General features: G+C 38.7%; 1 long non-coding RNA gene across 2 annotated transcripts in view; it reads left to right on the plus strand.

The window, feature by feature from the left end:
* The window catches only part of LOC116443298, a 33,334-nt gene extending 11,530 nt beyond the window's left edge, over positions 1-21,804 (plus strand). Inside the window, exons 2-4 of one of the 2 annotated variants that reach the window (XR_004239809.1) lie at positions 4,384-4,541; positions 6,468-6,545; positions 19,455-21,804. This is a non-coding gene — a long non-coding RNA (uncharacterized LOC116443298). Of the gene's footprint in view, positions 1-36; positions 4,542-6,467; positions 6,546-19,454 lie in introns of those variants that run through there. The other variant, XR_004239808.1, reaches the window with a different exon arrangement.
* The last annotated feature ends 1,140 nt before the right edge of the window (positions 21,805-22,944 follow it).

The raw sequence follows: 22,944 nt of genomic DNA on the forward strand, positions 1-22,944 counted from the left end.
TCTCTGTCAGGCTTGGTGTCGTGACCACTTCCTTGGGGAGCCTATTCCAGTGCCCAGTCACCCTCTGGGTGAAGAACCTTTTTCTAATACTCAACCTGAACCTCCCCAACACAACTTCAGGCGATTCCCTGAGGTCCTGTCACTCGACGCCAGAAAGAAGGGATCAGTGTCTGCCCCACCTCTTTCCCTCACAAGGAAGTTATAACTGCAATGAGGTCTCCCCTCAGTCTCCCGTTCTCCAGGCTGAACAGACCAAGTGCCCTCAGCCATTCCTCATATGGCTTCCCCTCCAGACCTTTCACCATCCTTGTTGCTTCTCTTCTGGATGGTCTCTAATAGCTTCATGTCTTTTTTATATTGTGGCACCCAAAACTGCCCCCAGCACTCAAGGTGAGGCTGCCCCAGTGCAGAGCAGAGCGGGACAATCCCCTCCCTTGCCCGGCTGGCGATGCTGTGCCTGATGCACCCCAGGACAGGCTTGGCCTTCTGGAAAACAGTTTCATGAGCTCTCTTTCTAAAATGACACTTTTTCATTTTATGCAGTTCAGACTGGTATGTTCTGATCTTTGGAATTTAAATCAGATCTTTTTGAAAACATACATGAAATTTTCATTCAATAAAACACACTAAATGGATGCTAGAAATGTATTATAAATTTAAATTTTCAATTCTAGCATATGAGAATATACTTTACTCATAGAAGACATTGCAGTCACTTCTAAATTTGTGAAAATTGACAATGTGCTTGAATTTGGTACCTTATCAGAATAAAGGGACAGAAGAAAGAAAATGCAACCTGTGAAACAAATGTCCTTCTATCTCTTTATGTAAAAATATAAGATGAGGATTCAGATGAGGATTAACATTAAAATCCTAGCTTGATTCGTACCCCCTGTTTTCCTGATCAAAGGAAAATACCCTCAATAAATAGGCAGCAACCCTGGAGATTTGCTCTTTCCAGCCCCTTGCTCCATGTATTTCTGGCATTGCTGTGACCAGAAGACATGAAAGCATGAAGGCTACTCTAACTGATACTCAACTAGTAATAAGTAGTAAGAGAAGCTGCGATTTTAATTAAAATTTAACTCTCATCAACAATCAGTATCAGGTACTCACAGACAACATCAATCAATCGATCACTCATAATTGGTGTTATTCTCAGCTAATTGCTGTACAGTTCTCAATGTAAAAAATAAGCAGATTCATGAGAACATGGATGTTGTGGGATGCCAACCAATAATCTTCCAGGGAAATGGTGAAAATATTCAGTGGAGCAGTTCTACAAGTGATGATGGACACAATAATAAGTGGAAACAATAAAATTAAAAGCAGTGGGATAAGATTTGACCATTATCTGTATAGAAACATAGGCGGCTGTTTAGCATGCCATTCTCATTGAGGCTCAGCAGTGACTTCTGACAGCAGAGAGGTTCAGAATGTTACATTTCTGGTAGGTCTTGACAATTTTAAAGGTATTTATCTACCTTCAAAGGTATCCATTTTATATTAGTTCTATTTAAGTCTTTTCTCCATTGATTGCAGTCTCACTGGCTCACACTAAAGAAGTGTAGTGCTTTGCAATCAAAATATGGAGCCATAAAAAGGTCAAAATTACAAATAATTACAATAATTTGCAAAATTACATTAAAACTTCAAATCCTGATGACCTACTCAGTGAAAAAATAAATTGTAATACTAAATGTAAAATGCACAACAGGATTCCACTCTCTTGACAAGAGGCCCAAAAAGATTTTCCAAAATGATCCCATAATTACAGAGTAAAATGTAGTACAGAGTTTTATGTAAGAGAAAAGTAAACTGGCAAAGTTGTTAATTTAAAAGTCGAGAAATAGAGTTATGTTCCTGCACGACCCTGGAGAAACAAACTGTAATTGACCCTTCCCTGAGAAATTGGAGTGGACTAGGTGACCTCCAGAGGTCTCTTTTAGTTTCATCTATTCTGAGATTTCAAATACTGCCCCTCTGCACAAGAATTATATATTTTGAGTTAATTACAAGGTTTCATGCTATTATTTTCCCCAAGAATCCCGACCTGTTCAAGAGACTGATCTAAAGCTCACTGAAGGCCACAGCAGTTTTTCCAATGGACTTCAGTATGCTCTAAATAAAATCCACAATTCGTATGATGGATGTTGTCTCTCAAATGAGGAAATAGTCTGACTTTTGTTTTGAAATAATAATTATCACAGCAGTACAGAGCAAGACAGCAAGGAGTACAATTGCTGTCAATGCAAATATTATTTATCAACGGATAGAACATTAAACAAATTAATTAATTTGTAGTTAAACAATATATTAAATACTTTTTAAATTCATTTCTCAGTATGTGAAGCCTTGCATTTATATCTGTATTCAATATATGACATTATCTGATCTTCCCATTGTGAATCAGGGCTTGTTCTGCCTTACTACAGTAACAATTTAAAATAACTTCTTTACCTTCAACTGAACTATTCCCAATTTATTCTGATATGAACTGGGCCATAATCAGGGAGGAATCAGCTGCACTGTTATCTCTGTCATCCTGGTTTAGTGCAGAAAACATGGAAGTTGGTCCTGGGATTTGTTAAAGATTTGCAGTGCTTTGAGCTGCCAACAGAGCATTCAATGCTGAAAAAGCTTTGCTTCTGTGGAAGGCAAAAAGGAATTGCCTCTGTGAAAATAAGGAACAATAAAGTATTTATTCTTTGATAGCTGCTTATTTTTTTACTTTGCCTTTTGATTGTTTTGCTTACATGACAGTTCTTTCTCTGCCCACTGTACTAATGTGACATCTGTTCCATCTTTGGGGATCCACCTCTGTCCAGTGAGTGGCATTTTAAGAAATTATGTTTTTCCATCAGTTTTTGTCTCTATTAAAACACTAGTTTAAATAATATTCAGTTAAAAAAAAAACCACACCAAAAAGCCAAGGAATTACAGATTCTAGACTCCAGGAAACTGGGCAACTGGAGAGCAATTACTGAGTCTTGAAAAAAAATTCTTTACTGCAGAATCCACAGTTTACTTTCTGGATTTGAGTGAAATTAATTTGTTTTTATCTTTTGGCTTTGTAGACATTTTGTGGAAAGTCTGAGTGAAGTGTCAAAGGTAGAAGAAAGCACCTTAGCTTGCTTCAGACTCATCTTCTGTTTCCTATGATTCCTTACATTGACTAATTGAGCTTAGCTCAGCTCAGGTGTTCTTTGCAGAGAGACCATTAATCTGCCCTGTAACTTTGTAGTCAAAAGCAACAGACCCTCAAAGCCCGACTATGGTCTCTGGCAGGTATGTGGAGTGGATCTGTAGTAATGGCAGCAGCTGCTACCGAGTGCCACTTTCACAAAAAGCTGGCATTTTCTAAGTTTGTCGACGACTTAATTGACCATTACAAAAGCCTTCAGAAATAAGCTTAATGCTACATAGAAGCACCAAAAGTATGTTAAAGCCTCAACTGAGGCAATTTTTAAAATTTCAATGTGGTGAGGAGGCTGTGCATCTTTTGCTAGAGGATCAAGTCTTTTTTTCTTGGAAAAGAATACAAGTTTTTGTCTTCAGGATATCGTGAATCTAGAAGTAATGAAAGTTTTAAGGCTAATGGTCTTTTGTCTAGAGGGAATATATTGTATTTCTGTCTTGTATAAACAACACTTATATGCCAGTTATATAATAACTAAAAATTTCTGACCAGAAGTGTCAATGCTCGCTAGCTTATCTCACTTCTGGATAAAGAGATTAAGATACTGAAATAGAATTCCCTGAGTAGCAATAAACTAAAATTGCATCACATTTTATTTTGATGACACATTGTATTATTTCAGTTGCCTTTTCACCATCCTAGTGGAACAGTTGCCTTTGAAAGACTGAATCATATGATGAAAAGCAAGAAACATATGACCTCAGACAGAAGATAGTTCAGAGTCAGAAAAAATAAACAAGAAACCTCATTTTTTATGAATTACAAACAATAAACTATTGCTGGTATTAAATAGTGTAATCTTAACCTTGAACATGTACAGAATTCCAAGAAAACTAAGAGGTAGAAAAACTGGAAAATGTATTCGTATTAACTTTTGAATAAGTAAGTTCACAGGTCCACTGTAGTATTTTAGCTTGCTGTCAAAACTGCAGCCAGAAACAGAGCTGTTAGCCCAGGAGCTACAGGAGCCTGCTAGCTCATCTTTTGATTTTGTTCCTAAATGAAATAACTTCTATTACCAGGAAAATTTAAGTCAAATTTCTTAAAATAGGAAGTGTTAAGTCTACAATAGGAAAAAATCATGAGTTGTTTTCAAAGTGGTCTAGTAATGGGTTATATTACTGGCACTTATGCACTATGTGTGATACTTGCTCTGTGCCTGATTTTGCATCATCATGTCACAGCAACACCTTTGCAGAGACTTTCCATTTGTAAGAAGAAATAGGAGTGGAAATGGCTAGATACTGATCTTCAGCAGCTCCCAACCTGTCCAAAACCTTCCCGATGGATTAAAAAAGTTCGAAGATCGTCTTTACATGGATTGCAGCACAGTCTGTGTAAGGTAAGTCTTCATTTGGTTGAAGATCGTAAGTAGAGCTATCCAAGAAAAACTATAATACATATATACATCTGTTTTTATTAGTTTGGTCCTTCCCAACCGCTGTGACAGACCTCAAAGATAGGGCAAAAGTCAGGTGAAAAAAAGGAAATCCTGATCTGTGTTTGCACCATGGACAAGAGCTAATAAGTAGCAGTCTTTCTTGGGTTAGTAAAGAAAAGAAGAAAGCAAGAAGTTGGAGACAGTAAGGTCTTCTCCAATCAACCAAGAGCTGTGATGGTTGATATAATTTAATTATTGGTTTAGACAATCACTGGACAGAATTTGATTTAAATTATCAGTAATTTAGAACATACTATTCTGCTGTATCTTCTCTTTCTCATTAACAAATCTGGATGCAGGGATCATTCATAGCTTATTGGCTTGCCCCCAGGAAAGGCATGGTTTTCTGATGATCCATGCTGCTTGAAATTCTCTTTTTCTTCCATGTTATGGTGTGTGGATAAGGTCAGGAAAAGTGTTTTTCGTATAGCAGGCTCCTGCATCTCATTCCTGAATGGGAAACATCTCCTAAAGCATAAATGAGAAACAAGGATCATAGGCTGGCACTGCACAGGACTACCATGTCCCATCACTTCTGCTCCACCACTTTTGCCTGTTGGAAATACCAGAGTCTTAGCAATGTGTATTTCTTTCTCCTGTGAAGGATTTACATGCAGTAGATCTGGTTCTCACAGGTATTTCTTTGGTAGTGCTGACTCTCATGAAAGAGCAAGAGCAGTTATTAATTATCATGTATACTAGCTCTGCTAATCCATGCTCTCTAGGCATTCCTAAAATTGGTTAAACTAGTAACAATAGGTGTGGTGCTGCTGCCCAGAACCTGAAATTCTTTTCTTTTCTCAGAAGCTCCGTGTCTTCTTTTTAAAATTGTGTGGAAATGTGGGAAGTCTTTAGTACCATTAAGTCATGGATGAGGATGCCTCTGGCTAACACATTATTTATAACTTCTGCTTAACTTTTTGCTTAATAAAATATAAATCAGAAAGGAAGGCAGAGTATGACAAAACCAGCTAAATTCAGTCAGACTTCTTTCATTCTGCCTTTTCTAGAGGAAACTTTGCTAACCAAGTGAAACTGGGAGACAAACTAAATATCAAGTGGTATGTTTCTCATTTCACCATCCTATGCCATCCCATTATTAATGTTTTCCTTATCGAATGAAGGTAAAACCAAATTGGGTATTTCCAACACGCTAAGCTGAACAACTTTAAAAAACAGCAGAGAGGGGGGAAAAGAAAAGAAGAAAGAAAGTATGCTTCAAATGAGATATTTCTATGCTTGCTTTTTCAGTTGCTGAGGCATTTTCACTATTGCCTGCAGCAGGTACCAAGCATATATGTATAATATGGTAAGCACACCTTAACTCCTCCAGACCACTTTTGATTCTTACACTACATATCACAGGAAGTCATGAAGTTCCATTATCATTGCTTTGATTTCCAAAGACCCCTCAATTTTCAAAAAAGTTGTTGGTAAATTAATTTCATATATAATGTATATATATTATATATGAAATAGACTTATCATTAAGCATTCAGTAAACTTAAAGGAGTATATTTCACTTATATGTTCTGTTTGCCAGCACAATCTAATCCTAACGTTGCACCAAAATATAACTTACAAACTTTTATGGGATTGCTCCTGCTTGAACAAGAACTTGCTATATGAAGAACAATTTTCCAAGGAAAAAATGGTTGCAGGTCTGTTTTATAAAGATGGTGGCATGAATATGAATGTATGTAATCTTTCTTGCTGTAGAATTCAAGGCAATCTATACACCAGGAAAGATAATTATATCTTGAACCTAAAATCTGAGAACTGACAATGATCGTAAACAATACTTTGCTGTCATGTGTCATGTGGCAGGCTCTGAACTACAGAATCATTCAAGCTGGAAGGGATTTCCAGAGGTCACTTTATTCAGCTCCTGCTGCTTCTTCAAAAGTAAGGACAACTTATATCAACTTGCTCAGAGCCACGTCCTGTTGAGTTTTGAATATCTCCAAGGGTAGAGATCATGCAACATCTCTTGACAAGCTGTTCCAGGGGATGATCGGCCTCACTGTGAATTTTTTGTTTCTAGCATCTAATCATAATTTCCCATGTTTCAACTAGTGTTTCTTTTTATTTTTTTTTTTTTGTTGTTTTGGCAGCAAAGACATCTAAAATGAGTCAGTCTTTTTTCATGTCAGTTCCTTCAAATGTCAGTCTGCTACTACTTATAGAGAAAATGTTTAACACTGGAGATACTTGGAATTCCCAAAGCTAGAAAGGAAAAGAAAAGTTTCTAGGAAAAAAAGGAAACAAGAATGCTATTAAATCCAGCTCTGTATATTCAGAAATGAAATATATATTTTCTGTGAATGAACAGTCTTGAACATTTTTTCAGTGTCTGGACAGAAAGACAAAATATTCAAAATGCTGAAGCATTCCTGAGGGATCCACAGGTATCACAAATGATAATTCAGAACCAGACTGCATCAGGTACATGGCTTTCTTTTTTACCACAGCTGGCTGATTACTCAGCTTTTTCTGTCAGCTAAGAAAAAGGTCACTGAAGATGGTTAGCACCATTTTGGTTTGACCAAATAAATTAAGGGTTAGTGTGGTGTTTGGTTTTTTTTTGTTGTTGTTGTTGTTCTTTTTTTTCCAACGAAGTAAAATCAAAAGTACAATTATTTTTGTAGTTCCAATAGAGGAAGCTGACAGCAAATATTTTTTCAAATACTTCATTTTTTCTATGTCTTATTCAAAAGTGGCTTTGATCCAGGTGACTCAGCTACACAAGGGCAAATGTACCATCCAAGCCTAAAGATGCTGCAAAAAACGTTATTTTTTTTTGTCTGAGCAAAAATAATTACAGCCTTTTCAGATTAGTAATTTATTCATGTTCATTCAAATGCTTTAATAATGCAAATGTTTTAGTGACATGAATATATTTACCCATGCTTTAACAAAAGAGAAATAAATTACTTATCCTTTTCCAAACTCAGTGCTTATGGTTGTAAAATTAAAAATTGCAGTACCTGACCTCCAGTCACCCAGCTCTGGCAGAAATCAAGATTTACACTGGCTTTTCTAATGACTCTGCTCAACCTTAACTTTCCATTAGGTTTTTGTGTTGTCACAACAAGATGGCTGGGCATAATAAAACTAAGAATCTAAGTAAACACATCCACTGTGTTATTAACTTCTTTTAAGAAATGAAATGGCCTTTGACAGAGTGCTTTGCAGGTTGAGAAGGACCACTGCTTACTAAGTCTGCCCACTGTAGGATCTAAAGGTGAAGGAGTGACCATCTGCACATCAACCACATAACAGGAAGCTACTTGCTGAGAATAAAAGGACAGTTCCTGACAAACGAGAAAAACTATGAACAGTTATTTTTGAGAGGGATGTAAGATTAATCTCTTATTGATGCATGCTGACTTTTTTTTTTTGCTTCTTTTGTAAAATTAGAAGCTGAGCTGGAAATAAATAAATCATAAACCAAAGGGTTCCATACTGCATGCTGATTTTTTTAGTGAGTTGCCACCAGTTTTGAGGATCATGGTGGATGTAGGTGGATGTAAGGGGCATATGCACTATAATAGAAGCCAGAAATGCTGAACTGGTCAATGGGATGTGATAAGCCACAAAGTGATTTGGGTTGACCATCCAAAGCTTCTCAATCTTTTATGAACATCTGGAAATGCCTGCTCCAAACAACACTCTCCAAATGTCCATTGACAGGCTGTCTAGTCCAGCTGCAAATATCCTAAGCATAACCTCATAATGTTTTCCAGGATATTTCCTATGGATCTACGTGCTATTTGCATGCATGCTCTATCTGCATTGTCTGTTTCTCCTCCTAAGATATCTACCTTAGTCTGTAGGGTTCTCCCAGATTAAAAAGAGAAAGCTAAAGGGAAACAGTGTCAAAGCACCACTCAGAGATGCAGTCACTGGCGCAGGGTATGGCTGAGTTCCTGTCTAGACTGCATCTTTGCCCTCCTGGAAAACTCTGGCAACCAAACTGTCAAAGGGACCGGAAATTCTCCACATCCAGCTTCTCTTTATTTCTTGTTTGCTTTCTCTTCTTGTGTGGGAGCAACTCATCTGGCATAAGGCTTTCAAGCAAAATTAACTTAAATAGTTGTCTGAACTCCTGAACTCCCCAATGCACCTCCCAGGAAAGGGCAGGGGGCAAAAGGCACTGCTTTTTCTCTGTTTTGCCTATAGTGCCACCTCTACCTCAGAGAAAAAGAGATTTCCACAGTGAAAATTTCCCTCCCACAGACTGAAGCCCGATCTTAGGATACAGCTAGGAATTAGTCAGCTTTTTGGCCTGAGCTGTTAGTCTAAAAGTTGAAGTTTAAAATTCAAAATTCTCAGAAAAGCACTGTAGACTGGGGAATTGGCAAATCTAATTCTTCCTGCCTGCTAGGAAGAAAAAAGCTTGCAGCATCCTTACAATGTACAAAATTTCCCTCCTGAATGTAGTGACTATGCCTCATATTGCTTTCAGTCTACCAGTAGGTTAAAATACCACTATAATAAACCCAAAGGCCTTAACACAAGGGAAAAATAGATGGATTCCAGCTGAGAGACTTAGATTTCTCAGTTCATTACAGGACTAGCTATTTGCACTTGGCTAGCAAGTGCTAGGTTTTTCTTATATCTGTTTCACCTCCTGTGAGTTCTCTTTAATATTGCGGACTCACATTGTATGTGACAGGGTCCAAACAGCAAATTGATTGAAGCTTTTGCCTATCCAGGTATCTTCATCTGTGTAGAGGTAGAAAGTGATACAGGTCTAACAGAAGAAGACTGTGAGTGCTGGTGATCACTCATTCATATGGAAGCACTGTTGGCAGCTCTGCAGAAGAGGCAGCCTAGGCAAGCATACCTGTAACTAATTCATCAGTCAGCTGGCAAAGCAGAACACGGGGTTGTTTGTCAAGATTTTTTTCAAAGGCCTAAGGCTGGTTGTTCTAGACAGGAAAAAAAGACAGAAAAGAAATAAGATGTGGAAGAAAAATTCTGCCTAAGTAAAACTTGGATGATTTTGATCCGTTCCTTAACAAAGCGCCATAAGAAGCAAATAAAACCACCCTGGGCAGCAGAGGAAGATAGGAAGCTGAAACAGGGAAAGGCATATAGGCATTTTACTTTTCTGTCTTATCTACTGTGAGTTCTTTTCCAAGTTCACGGTTCAGATTTAATAGGATAAGGTCTCTTGTTTGACATGGTGGTCTGGATTGAACTTGCAGACTGGTCAATATATATGACACCATTGACAGCAATTTCCAGTTGTTGCCAAGGCTTCAGCTATACAGCACATGCATCCCACTGCCCCTGAGAGCATTTGTCCCACTTGCCTTCTCAACCCCTTACTGGAGCCCACACTAGCAGCACTCATACTTTCTCTCCCAGAAAAAAATTATAGTGGGTTTTCAGGGCACTCGAAGTAGTTGAAAACACTAGAGAAATCAATAATCCAGAAACATATGCCTTTGTAACATGAATGGTGAGCTCAGCACCCTCTTTGGTCACACACCAAGAACCAAATGTGCCACATACAGCGTACTGAAGTCCTAACCAAGCTCCTTTCCATCCCAAACCAGTGGCAACGGCACAAATGGGAGGCTCAATACAGCTTCTGGAGAATCTACCACATCTCTCTCTACTTTGTCCCCAAAACGGTGAGGCTCTTCATTAGCTGCTACAGTGCAGTGCCAGTAGCATGTGTGGTACCAAAGCCATTAACCTGCAACAAGAGATAGGAAAGAATTGCCTCTTTGCTCCCCCTCTGACATATCTGTGCCTATATATTAAAGTGTCAGAATTGGCTGTCTTACGGGAAAATAAGAATTTGAAGGTTTTGGATTTCTCCCATAATCCATATGACTGGAATATGCTCATCATCCCTATGTTGGTCCTTCTGTTACTTTAGAATCAATCTATTTTCTTTTATGTCCTTTTCAGAAATATGAAAAAATGGGGAAAATAAGCTTTTCAGTGAAAAACTCATTTTTAGCTGCCTGAAAAAGGATTTAGCTGAGCAAACTTCAACTTCTTTCTGGATTCTTTCTGCGCTGTACGGGTGCAGAGTTAATACAAGCTGTTTCAAAACCTGACACTGTTTCAGTAAATGTCTACCAGGTATGACATGTTGCATTTATACTATGCTCTGTTTTCCCTACCTATTAAGTATAAGCCACAGCTCAATGCAGCTAATACAGACTGAAATTTGGATAGTCCACTGAATTTTTAGTGAATATATTTTAAAAATACATATACTTTCATTAAGATACTTCTTAGACCCCCCCAAAAAGTCCAAAGTGTATCTGGACTGGTAATCGGAGAGAATAATTTCCTCCTGGAGTATCAGTTCAAGTCCAGCCCAGACTGGGAGTAACCTGGTATTTTTATCTTCTAGAAGTTACCTGATCACGTTATGCCCTATAGACAAGTGTGTCCATTAGAAATATGCAACAGCTGGCAGAAAACGGCTTCTTGCTGGCATTCGCAAGAGTGAGGATGGGGTGCGAGTGTGGTTGGAATCTAAATGATTCCTCCCTCGAGGTGGTCTGGCCAGCATGGATAGAAGCACTTTAATTTAAAAGGGAAACTTGAACTTTGTAGTTAATGGATGAATAAATGGAAGGCTTCGGTCTGCAGGACTGTCAGATTGGTAGTTTTCACAAACACTTAAATCAAATACCACATCTGAGTGGAAGAAATTAAGATGTAAATATCCAGGAGACAGTGCCAAGACCAGTGAAATCAGAAAACAGATTTGCCCTATTTTGCTTCTGTGCCTCAAAATATAGCAATACATGAAGACCTTGTTGCCTACAAAGATGGTTTGTCATGTTTTAAAAAAGATAAAAAGGACATAAAATTTTTATCTTGTGATCTGCCAACAAAAAACCCCAAAATAACAACAACAATAACAACAAAAAAGACACTTAAAAATGGCTTTTCTAAAAATTCAGATATTTATGTAGAGAGGGGTTAATTGGACACTACCATTGCCATCAACAGCAATTTCTCTCTGCTGATGATGAGCACTTTCCTGAGAATTATAAGCAGCCCACTCCTGTGTCTACTGTGTATACTTGCTGATGAATCATGCCAGTCAGGCAATTTATAGAGCGCTCTGAGTGACCACTGGACGAGTCTGAAAACAAATATTGGACATTCCAGAAGTTTATCCTGAACTATTTTTAAACGCAATAGCCAAGATGTATTTATACCAGTGTAATCTGAACATGCATTGAACCTCCTGAGCTGGTAAGGAAATGAGTCCATTGCTTTCTGGGCTGGCTGTGCAGGGCAGAAGCTGTGACTCCAGCAGGGTCAGCTGCTAGCACAGGCTTCACTGACATCCAGGGCACTTCATGGTTCAGGAAGGCGAGCTGCATTAGTCTACATTGTGGACATGTAGTCTATACTCCTAACTGAATATGGAAAGCACCAGCTGTAAGGAAATATAAATTGTACAGTTGGTTTGGTTTTGCATATCAAATATGTGCAGCATATCATTCACAGATTCCGTTAATTAATCCTGATGAAATCATAATGAGAAGAACATTAACACTAATCGATTTGGATGAGATGAAATTTCAGACCTTCCTGACATTCTCATTTGTGACACATACCATAATGAAAAACAACCAATCAGCTTTCCCCTTGCAATGCAAGCATTAGCTTCCCCAGTGGTAAAACAGAAGGTCAGCATAAAAGTCCCATTTTCTACAATGAACAGCAATGCTTTAAATGCCATAGAAGAGCATGCAAGTATTAGAGCTATTGTTTTCATAAAGCTGTTCTGCTGGTGACTATTCATAGCCACCCTTTGCCTTTCCTGAGCAGCTTTCCAATTTAGGTTTCCATAGACTACGGTTTGACAGAGTAGCTAGAAGAATTCATGCATGTATATTATGAAGTTTCATTACCCTTTTTTCTTTCATGAACAGCATTCCTTACAGGATATGTTCTATTGGTGTTCTGTGCCAAGGCAGCATTATTTGCACTTCTTGACTAACGAGGGTTCACCACAGAGAAATAAATCACAGGGTTGTGAAAAGTTCTTTTCGAAGGCTCGACTAAAGGCAACTTTTGAAAGCAAACAGTTTGACCTTCATGAAAGTCCCCCTGGCAAGCAGTAGGAGCTACCATGTTTCCTGGGCTGGTCCCAAGCTGGTCACTGAGGCCCCTGGGAGCTCACCACAATTCCCTACTTGCAAGGCCCCTGGGAGCTCACCACAATTCCCTACTTGCAAGGCTTTTGAGCAGCTGCCCATGCCAAGCATTCGGATTGTACAAACAGAAATCATAACCCAAGGCAAAGTCAAGCCCACAAGACGTTATCTCTCAGCCAAGTTGGAAACTATTGTGTAATTCCTCACCCAGATTCTAATAATATTCATTTAATCAATCCTTTCCTTCAGAGTGTTTAGGTAGTGCTGAAGTTAGTGCTGAAGTGCCTTTTATCTCCTCTCTCTCTCAAACAAGATCACATATTTCTATTTAAAATGCAAGTGACAAAATCAAAATGTACTTCTAGCTTTTCATATCTGCAGTTTTGAGTCTCTAATACCTTCAAATGACTAGGTAAAGTGGTGAGCACATCAGAAGAGGTTTTCCGCAGAAAATGTAAAAGATGCAGTTTCATTATGCAGAGGTAACGCACTGGTTATTGCAGGAGGTTCTGTAGTCTTCCGGAAAGGAAAGAAAAGCAGAAAAGTAACCTCGGAATAAATTATCTACCTCCGACTACCCTAGAAGAGAGTCCTCTTTGGTCATTTTTAATGTCTATGAAAAGGTGTCCACTTTACACTTTCCTCAAGTATGCACAAATGGGAGACTTTTATCACAGTTTATCTTTTGTTTTCTTGTATATTTGTACTCATGCCTTGTGAAGGCCTAGAAATGAGTATGTATCATGCCCAAGTTTATATCCATCTGTCACCAGCACTAGAGGCTGCTGCATTTTAAATCACTTCAGCATACTGCTTGCACAGTGACTCAGCCCTGACAAGGGGTGTCCACCCTGAGGATGAGAAAATGATTCAGTATTCATTAGTCTAACTTAATGCAGTCTCTCCTCAGCAGGAGAACAGCCAATCATGCACCTTATCTGTGCCTGCTTCTGTGATTTATCCACTGAGGACTGACCTACAATCAAGAACTTTACTTAAAACCTTTTGATAGGCAGCTAGCTGCCAGTCTGGAGATAAAGCTAAGCTAAATACACCCATGCTAAATTCAGACTTTGCTTTTCTTTCAATCTGAGAGCTCTCCATAAAGTTTTTGAACAAAATAAGTCAGAGATACTGCTTAGGCATGTATATTATTTTCATAAATCAGAGGTGTTCTGCTTCCTAAACTGATCTTGTGGGTTTTTTGTTTGTTTGTTTTTTAATATTGGAAGAGTGACACTGCTCTTAGTATATCGTTCCAGAGATGTGTGCTCAAACCTGTGCAGGATTTCAGGATGGTGTTGTAATGTACAATGAAACCACTAAACACCCTGAGCCTTCTGAACTTTTTCATTTGTGAAGGTGGAAAAACAGAGTCTGCTTGGCTAAAGAACAGAGAGGGAGAGAGTGGGTCTCATTCCAGCACATTCTTCTCAAATAAACCTGAAGTTGAAATATTTGGAAACTTCCTGGAACACGAGGCAATCTAAAATTCTTTCCAAGGGTGTCTGATTTGATAACAAGATGCAAAGAGGGGGAATAGAGTGACAGACCTGTCAGTCTACCTATATAAAGTGGTCTTATTTCTATTCCCTGTGCTGATTTTTCCTTGTCCAACTTTCCTTGTGTTTGTGGGTAGAAGGGTAGAAGAGCAATAAGCTGGTTTTTGTTTTGCTTTGCTTTGCTTTCAATACACTCCCAAATATGATTTTATTTCAGCCTAGGTGAAGCTACAGTTGTGGAAATAATACTCCTAACAAACATTCTGAATCTCATTAGATTTTCCCCTGTATCTGTACAGAGCCTTTAATTCAGTCAATATGTGACGCTTAGTTTCAGTTAGAGAAGGTGGTACAGAATGCCTCAGACCACAGTGAAGGGGAAAGCAGAAGCATCAACCCCGAAGAAGGCCCATTTTTGAAGTATTCTTAGGCCTTTTGTAAATTTAAACTCAGAGAGAGGAAAAGATATTACATCTTTTCTTGCCTAAGGGTGAAGTTACTGGTCTCCCAAGGAAGCTGGATAGATTGAGAAGATTCAGGTGCTTTCAAACACCTAGTCAATTTATAGATAGCAGCTTTTCATATAATCCCATGATTGAAGAATGAATGAATCTCACAGCCAGCATCTCAGTAAGGTAAGGAATCAGACTAATTTTTTTTCCAGTGTCAAGTCAGTGTCATTGGGGGGTGGGGGAAGAAATAGCCCTATTTGAGATCAGTTTTCTGAGTTACTGCTGGCTTCAAGAGAAAAAGGGAGAGGAAGCAGCCCATAATTAATATAAGCATAAACATATTTTGATTTGTTTTAGTATGTCTTCCTTCTGTCAACTGCAAGTACTATCAGATGGAGTTAGCATTAGTCATGAGATAGTTCTCATAAATTTTTTTCGTCTGCACATCATGTAAGTTGTGAGATGTTTTTCAATAATCTTTTCTTAAACTTGGCAAAGTTCCCCTGGCTCAAGAGTAATACAGGGGTTTTGTTGTTGTTTTGACTTTGATATTTCTTTGGTGCGTTAGAGTATGAAGGTTAATGATGGAATTGTATGTGCACTCCACCCATTCTCTCTCTTTTTTTATTTTACTGAATTGCTACTAAGTGTCACACATTTGAAGTAATTTAGGATGTTTCCTTTCAACTAATAAAACTTATGTTTTAAGTAGCTATTTTAATTTCCCTGTGTCTCTGTGTGCGTGTGTGTAGAAAGTCATTTTCTGAGTTGTATCAGATGGAGAACTGGTAATTCCCAATGTCCTGATAACTTCTTGAAGCCCTGGTTCTGAAAAAGAGCTTTAAAAATCTTGTTTAGCAAGAGTTTACTTCTCTGTAAAAGCAACGGATGATTTGTATGCACCTGAACGTTACCATTTTTAAGACTGCCAGACAAAGCCTGTAATAATGGTTTGTATGTCTGGTATGTATTGGTATTTTTGAACCTTCTGCTTTTCAGATAAGCAGATGGGAAATGGATGAATGCTGTGAAGCTCTATAGAAGCATATGAAACATAAAGAAACATAAATAAAGTGGTGTAAACCAATGTGTTTAGCTAGTCTCCAATTTTAACTCCTCCAAGCACTACAGCAAAGAGATTGGTAACATAAACTGATTAAGGCTCAAAGGCAACAGTCAATCCATAAACTAAAATGAACTATGTAGGATTGGGATTTTTACTTTAAATTAAAAATATCTCATAGGCAGCAGTTAAAGCCCTAGCAATATTTGAGTCAAAATCCCAAAGTTAAGAAACACCAAAGCAGCTTTGTGCGTTGCTAGGTGGCTTGTCCTTGTTTATATGTAAGTGCAAACAGTACCTTTTATTTTTAAGGTTGGTCAAGAACTGAGACAATTGGGGTTCTTCTTATGCATATTTCACCTTAGGATTGCAGCAAGTTATGGATATTTGATTTTTTAACTCATGAAGTAGCAGAAAATCATGTGTAAAATCATTTATGCAGTACCTTTCACAAATACTTTCTATCACTTATGTCATGTGACAGTTGCTCACAAAACACTGCAGAAAAACATTGAAACTGCCAGTACTGCAAGGTCAGTCTGGATCAAGAAAGAACAACTACATTTTACCTGCTTTACTTTCAGAGTTTTGGAGATTTTTTCTTCTCTTCCTGGGATTTAGTGTTTTTTTTTGTTTTTTTAACCTGACAGGAGAAAATCAGACTGTGCTCCTTCTACCAATATGTGAATACTGGAATGGAAAAAAGAATTTCAATAAGAGTTTTAAAGGGCCCACAAACTTTTACTTTTGTATGTGAAAATTAATTAACCATGTGGGCTTTTTCCCACTTTAATTTTTTTTTTTTTAATTTTTTCCAGAGCTGGAAGTTATTCAGGCTGTTATTTGAGTTTTTATGAACACTGTCTGCTTTCTGAACTTCATCTAATATCCACTCAACTTACCAGAATATCTATGGATGCTCGCTCATCTCAATTAACTTCAAGACACATATTTTATCCACCACACTGGTGAAGTTGTGTGCAGTATTTCTCCTTGCAAATTACTTTTAAGCCATTTAAGCCATTTTTTGGTGCGTTTGGTGCTTCTTCAAAAAAGAAGATATCACTCCAAAATCTATCGAGAAATAAAATGCTGACTGATGTAACACATCTCCTCTCTTCTTGTGAACATTCATATTTAAATCAAAACAATTTCCTTGTCACATTTTACTGAAACTTTCCACTCATCACATGACTTTCTATCCTGTCTGTCTGTATAAAATATTAAGGTCGCCCACAATAACTTAGAAGATTGTGCAATTTTGCAGTGCATTATAGAATCAATTTTCATGGGTACTAGTTTAGCAATATTCCACTCTTTACTCTGAACACTTTCATTCCTGCTGCTTAGGAGGATGAGGTTTAATTCTATCAGAAGCAGAAAATGTAAAGGGATTTTGTCATCTAAAAGCTGTGAAGGTCATAAGACGTGTCTGTATTCAAGTCAGTATAAGAATATGATGTTAAAAATTTTCAAATGGTGTTATGTTGAAAGTAAAACCAAAGATGTAGAAATAATGTTACTTTAGCCACTTCTTTTTCTCATAAGAGGAGGATAAAAAGAAATATTACTTGACCCAAACTCCTCTTTTAAATTTTAAAATATTAAATATATATATATATATATAATATTACATTAAAAAGATAAACAGAAAAAAAACCTAAAAAAATATGCATTCAAAACAGATTGGAAATATATCCTGTGAGTCCTCTGACCTCACTTTGTGAGTTCTGGTAATAGCACCTGCTATCTTGACATCCATGTGAAATATTTTTCTGTGTGAAATCACATTGGCCCTGCCTAGCTGCTTTCTGTAGCATATTCCTGTCTAAAGCGGGGAGGAAGAAAGCCACAGATGCACCAAAACTGCAACTTTACCTTATGAAGTATATTCTGTTTTCATTATGGATGAATTGCTCCTTGGAGTAGGAAGTTCTGGAATGTGCATTAAGTTGCAGATTGAAAAGGATCAGTTCAGAGTGTATTCAGCATTATTACATTTCCCATAGATCTGTATATAAATATCAGTAACTATCAGTGGCTCTCTTAGATGCTTGTAACTTCTTCATGACTATTGATAAAAAAGTCTAGTATTCAAAATTGGACAGATACTTGATAAACTTTTCCATTTTCTTTTTACAAGGATTTAATTTCCTTATTTCAAAACTTTCAAAAACTTTAAAGGGAGACTCCTCTTAAGAATGGATTTGCAAAAGCAATGAAAATCACTTCAGCAAATTTTGCATTAACCTGATGGAATGCAAAGGCACATTTTTCAAGACAAAACCAAAAAATTCTTTGCCTATAGCTATTCTATTTGATATCTAAATGTTAAGAATTCATCTACAGCTGTAGGTCAGATTTACAAGAGTCCATCAGCAGCTGTTTGGTCTTCACAGGACAGGGGAAATTCAAAGTCACCTGATGCAACTTGACAAACTACCATGATGTCATACAAATGGGAGGGATTGTCTCCTTTCCAGTAATAGCAGCTTTTGAGCACTGTGAAGGCTGAAAAGTTTGGATCCACTTGTCTGTGCAAAACAGTTCTTTTGCAGCAATACAGTCTCTTTGCAGAGCAAAGATGTTGTACAAAGAGATAAAAAACATTCTTTACAGTGGATGAGAGTGTTCTGAATACACATAGGTTTTTTGCATTTTTGGGTTACAAATTCTTTATGGTAGTGAACAGAATCTCCTAATAAATGCCAAGAAATCACATGGCTGCCATATAATTTAGTGGTTAACAGCTTATGACAGTCATATAAACATCGTGGTTCTCTTGATTTTCATAGTTATTATTGGTGAAATAGCTGAAACATAACCAAACTGATAATGTCATATTAATAGAGTCAGAACTAATGTTACACTATGTACTTTCACTCTCCGTGGTAACCATGAATAGAATGTATAACTTCTAAAAAAATTTTTAATTAATTGGATTAAGAATAAAAATTAAGAACCTGAAGTAATAGTTTATTGATGTATCAATATCTTCTGTGTCATAAAAATGAGTCATTACTTCTGTGATTAGATGAAGGGATGATAGGATGTATTCATGGACATTCTATTTTATTCAATCTATTTTTGATGTGTAACTCATATGCTGAAAAGTCTGATTGACTTTTAAAGGGGGCTTTCGTTTCTATGAATTCAGACTGTGTACAACCTAGATGATAGCCAGCAGAGATACAGAAAAAAAGCAGTGATGGAAACACTTAAAAGGAGTTTGAATTTGTTCTACTGAACTATGTGATCCTTACTGACTCTTTTCTCCAGACTGATTTTTTTTCCTGTAAATTTTGCTACAGCTTATCTACACCAAGAAGATTCAGACTTTCCATTTCCTCATAACCCATTTGCAGAACAAAAGACATGCCATCACACTTATATCATTTTAATTAATGATATATCTAAAATATGTAGGGATAAATAAGGCAAAAATAATTACAGTCTCCAATTCTCTCCTTTCTTCTTGCATGTATGTTCTTCCACAGTTGTCTTTCCACCTTTGACACCCTTTTCAAGATTTATGTTCTGCTCTTTTGCTGTTATGACTGGCTGTAAATAAACTAGATCACTATATTACTCTCAGAAAATGACACCTGTCTTGATGACTTATAACTCTCAATTTTTGTTTCCTATAGGACATGTCGTGTTCCGATCTTGTACACACAGACAAACACTTTAGAGGTGACCAGCTAATGTTGGAGCCACAGCTACCACTTCAGAGAGCACAGGGAACATGGAGTTAAACACCTGCTAGTTTGACTGGGCTGGTTTGTGTCTATTTTTCATTTGCTCTGAGTGCCAGTCACCACTGTCTAACCTTGCTATCAGAGTTACTGATGGTGTTCCAGTCTCCTCCTAGGCTGCTGCCTCTGTTGGTCTCAGCCAGGACTCAGTCTGCCAGGAGGAGTGGGAGACATGCAGGCCTCCTCAGCTGTGGCAGGCACTGCCCCACGGTGCCTGCAGGACCCAGACGAGGCAGGCAGGCATCCAGCACTGGCCCCTGTGTTTGCTGCAGGAGCTGTTGCATGACAAGAGTTTGGTATTGAGGGAGCTAGAGGAGTGGCTTCTGTGAGAACCTGCCAAAAGATTCCTCCATGGGCAACAAAGCCATTTCCAGCCAGCTCCAGGATGGCCTTGCTGCTGGCCAAGGCCGAGCTCATCAGCAATGGTGGTAGTGCCTCTGGGATAACAGATTTAAGAAAGGGAGGGATCTTCTGGCCAACAGCAGCCAGAGAGAGGAGTGAGACTATGCAGGAGAAACAGCTCTGGAGACACCGAGCTCAGTGCAGAAGGAAGGGCAGGAAGCGCTCCAGGCACCAGAGCAGAGCTTCCCCTGCAGCCCGTGGTGCAGCCCGTGGTGAGGCAGGATGTGACCCTCCAGTCCATAGAGGTCCATGGGGGAACAGAGATCCAGCTGCAGCCTGTGGAGGACCCCACACTGGAGCAGGTGGAGGCCTGAAAGGGGCTGTGATCCTGTGGGAAGCCCAGGCTGGAGCAGGGTCCTGGCAGGACCTGTGGCCCCACGGAGAGAGGAGCTCACACTGAGCAGGTTTGCTGGCAGGACCTGGGACCTCACGGAGTACCCACTCTGGAGCAGTGTGTTCCTGAAGGACTGCATCCTGTGGAGGGACCGACACTGGAGCAGAAGAGCTACAACCCCTGGGAAGGACTTATATTTGAAAAGTTTGTGGAGGACTGTGTCCTGTTGGAGGGACCCCCACACTGGAGCAGAGGCAGAGTGAGGAGTCCTCCCCCTGAAAAGAAAAGAACGGCAGAGACAATGTGTGATGGATTGACCACAGCCCCAATTCCTCATTCCCCTGCTCCACTGGAGAGAAGGCGATAGACAAAATCTGGACTGAAGTTAAACCTGGGAAGAAGGGAGGGGTGGATGGTTTAAGATTTAGTTTTTATTTCTATTCTGATTTGATTGGTAATTTCCCCAAGCTGTTTTGCCCATGACGGTAATGGTGAAAGATCTCTCCCTGTCCTTTTCTCTGTCCAGGAGCCTTTCATTATATTTTCTCTCTTCTTTCACTATATTTCTCTCCTCCTCTCTTCTCTGAGGAGGAAAGGGATAGAGCAGCTTCGGTGGGCACCTGGCACTCGGCTGGAGTAAACCCACCACACACCATTGACACAGAAACCACTTTCAAAGCAGAAGCCCTCCACTGTTAGCAGCCACTAAACCAAGGCAGATCTTCCACTGCTGGATATACAACTGGCTGCATAAACCTCTCACAGAGACCCAGCACACTCATTCCATCTAGCTGAGCTGCCTAAACCCATCCCAGTGAAAGGGGCTGGTTTCCAGCTTGCTGTTTTCAGAGGGACACCCTGGCTTTTCTGGGCACAGGGAAGCCTATCTGTCCCAAGGCATATTCACCTGCTGAAAACCCAGAAATATTCGAACAGGATCTATGGATGGGTGGGAGTAGGTGGTGGCACAGCCAGATGTGCTGGTACAGTGCATGAGAGTGTGCTGGATTCAGGGCCTGGCTATGACCCCTAGCAGAAGGGATTTTATGAGAGGACAAGAACAGTACCTGCTTTCTGGTACAGTGCAAAAATAGCAACCGGCAGTAGTGTTAGCTATCTTGTTCTTCCACATTATTAACACTCTTCATTTTTCTCCTATAGCAGGAGATTGTACAAATGTGAAGTTTGAATAGATTGTCTCACTGACTGAAGTAAGGAAACCAAGTTTCCTACAACCCTATTACAGTCCTGCTATGACAATGATCTAGTCCTGTTTCTAGAAAGGGAATGCACCATGCAGTGCTTACACTGTCTTTAAAAAGATAATACCTACTGTTTTTCTGAATTAACACTAAAGAAGAGGATTTATCCAGCTGTGGTCAGTTTCATTTTTTTTCCCGAGTTCACCTTTACCATTGTCCTAATTCTTCCATTTGCTTTCACTAGCGATCTAAAGTTGTTACATCCAGAGTAAGAAAGGCCCAATAAAATCAGTGAGAAAAATAATGATTAAAAATGTGTTGTGTCCTTGACATTTAGAATTATGTTTCTCCAAAAGCACGTGACCCCTTTTGCTCTTAAAAACCCTTATTACTTTCTTGATGTTTTAAACTTGATTCCTTTATTGACTTCATTCCACTGTATTTTGCTCTAGGATAGAAGGGCTGCACAATTGCATAGAATGGTTTTGATGGCATCTTTGTGTAGAAACAAAGTCTTTGTTCTTATTTTTTCTGATGGAAAAAGAAAAAAAAAGCTTTCAGGCTTCCTGTACTCCAATTGGCATATTATTCATATGTTTACAAAACTTTCCTCTCACGATCTATGAAAATATTTATGTGCCTCACTTCCCTATAGAAAGTATCCTTTAATTCCATCCAGTAGGTATAACTTACAGCACTAGCTGAACAGGAAATTATTCAAAATTTCAATTTTGGATGAGCTAGAAAAGCAAAAATGAAATAATGGTTCCAGGGAAATATTTAAGAGTTTAAAAACTGATTTTGAAGCACCAGATTTTATTCCAAAACTTGATATTCATATGTAAGTGAAATCAATATGCTAGGCTGGAGCCTCACATTATATTGCTATCGTCACCTATTTTTATTACCTGAGACCCCTGGAGTCTCCGTTCTACCTTAATCAGTGTATAAAAAACAGATGTTCCCTGCCTCAAAGGATGGATGCAGACGGGATGCTACAAAGAAACAAGAGAATAGTGTTCAGCAGGAGACGTGATGGTATCAGCACAGCACCACCAGATGGATATGATATCAGTAAAAGAACTTGGAGGAGGACAGCAAATTAGATTTGACTCTGCAGAAGATTCACCGAAGTCAAAGGGGGAATACATGGACTAAGCCAGAAGTTTGAAAGCATTTTGTATAGAAGTTGTGTCAGATGTACAGGAACACCAGAGCCCAGAAAAAAGTCAGAACAAAGGTACTCTCCAAAGTTTATGAACCTTAGTAGTGATCCAATATAAATCTAGAATGGAGTTCAGTGCTTCTTGTTTTACTCAAACACTATCAATTCTGATAATCATCAATACTGGGATAATCAGTTAGAAGAGATCACGGAACTACAGAATGATTGAGGTTTGAAAGGACCTTTGGAGGCCATCTGGTCCAGCACCCTTGCTCAAGC

Source organism: Corvus moneduloides, chromosome 4 (genome assembly GCF_009650955.1).
Source record: "Corvus moneduloides isolate bCorMon1 chromosome 4, bCorMon1.pri, whole genome shotgun sequence".
Taxonomy (NCBI): domain Eukaryota; kingdom Metazoa; phylum Chordata; class Aves; order Passeriformes; family Corvidae; genus Corvus; species Corvus moneduloides.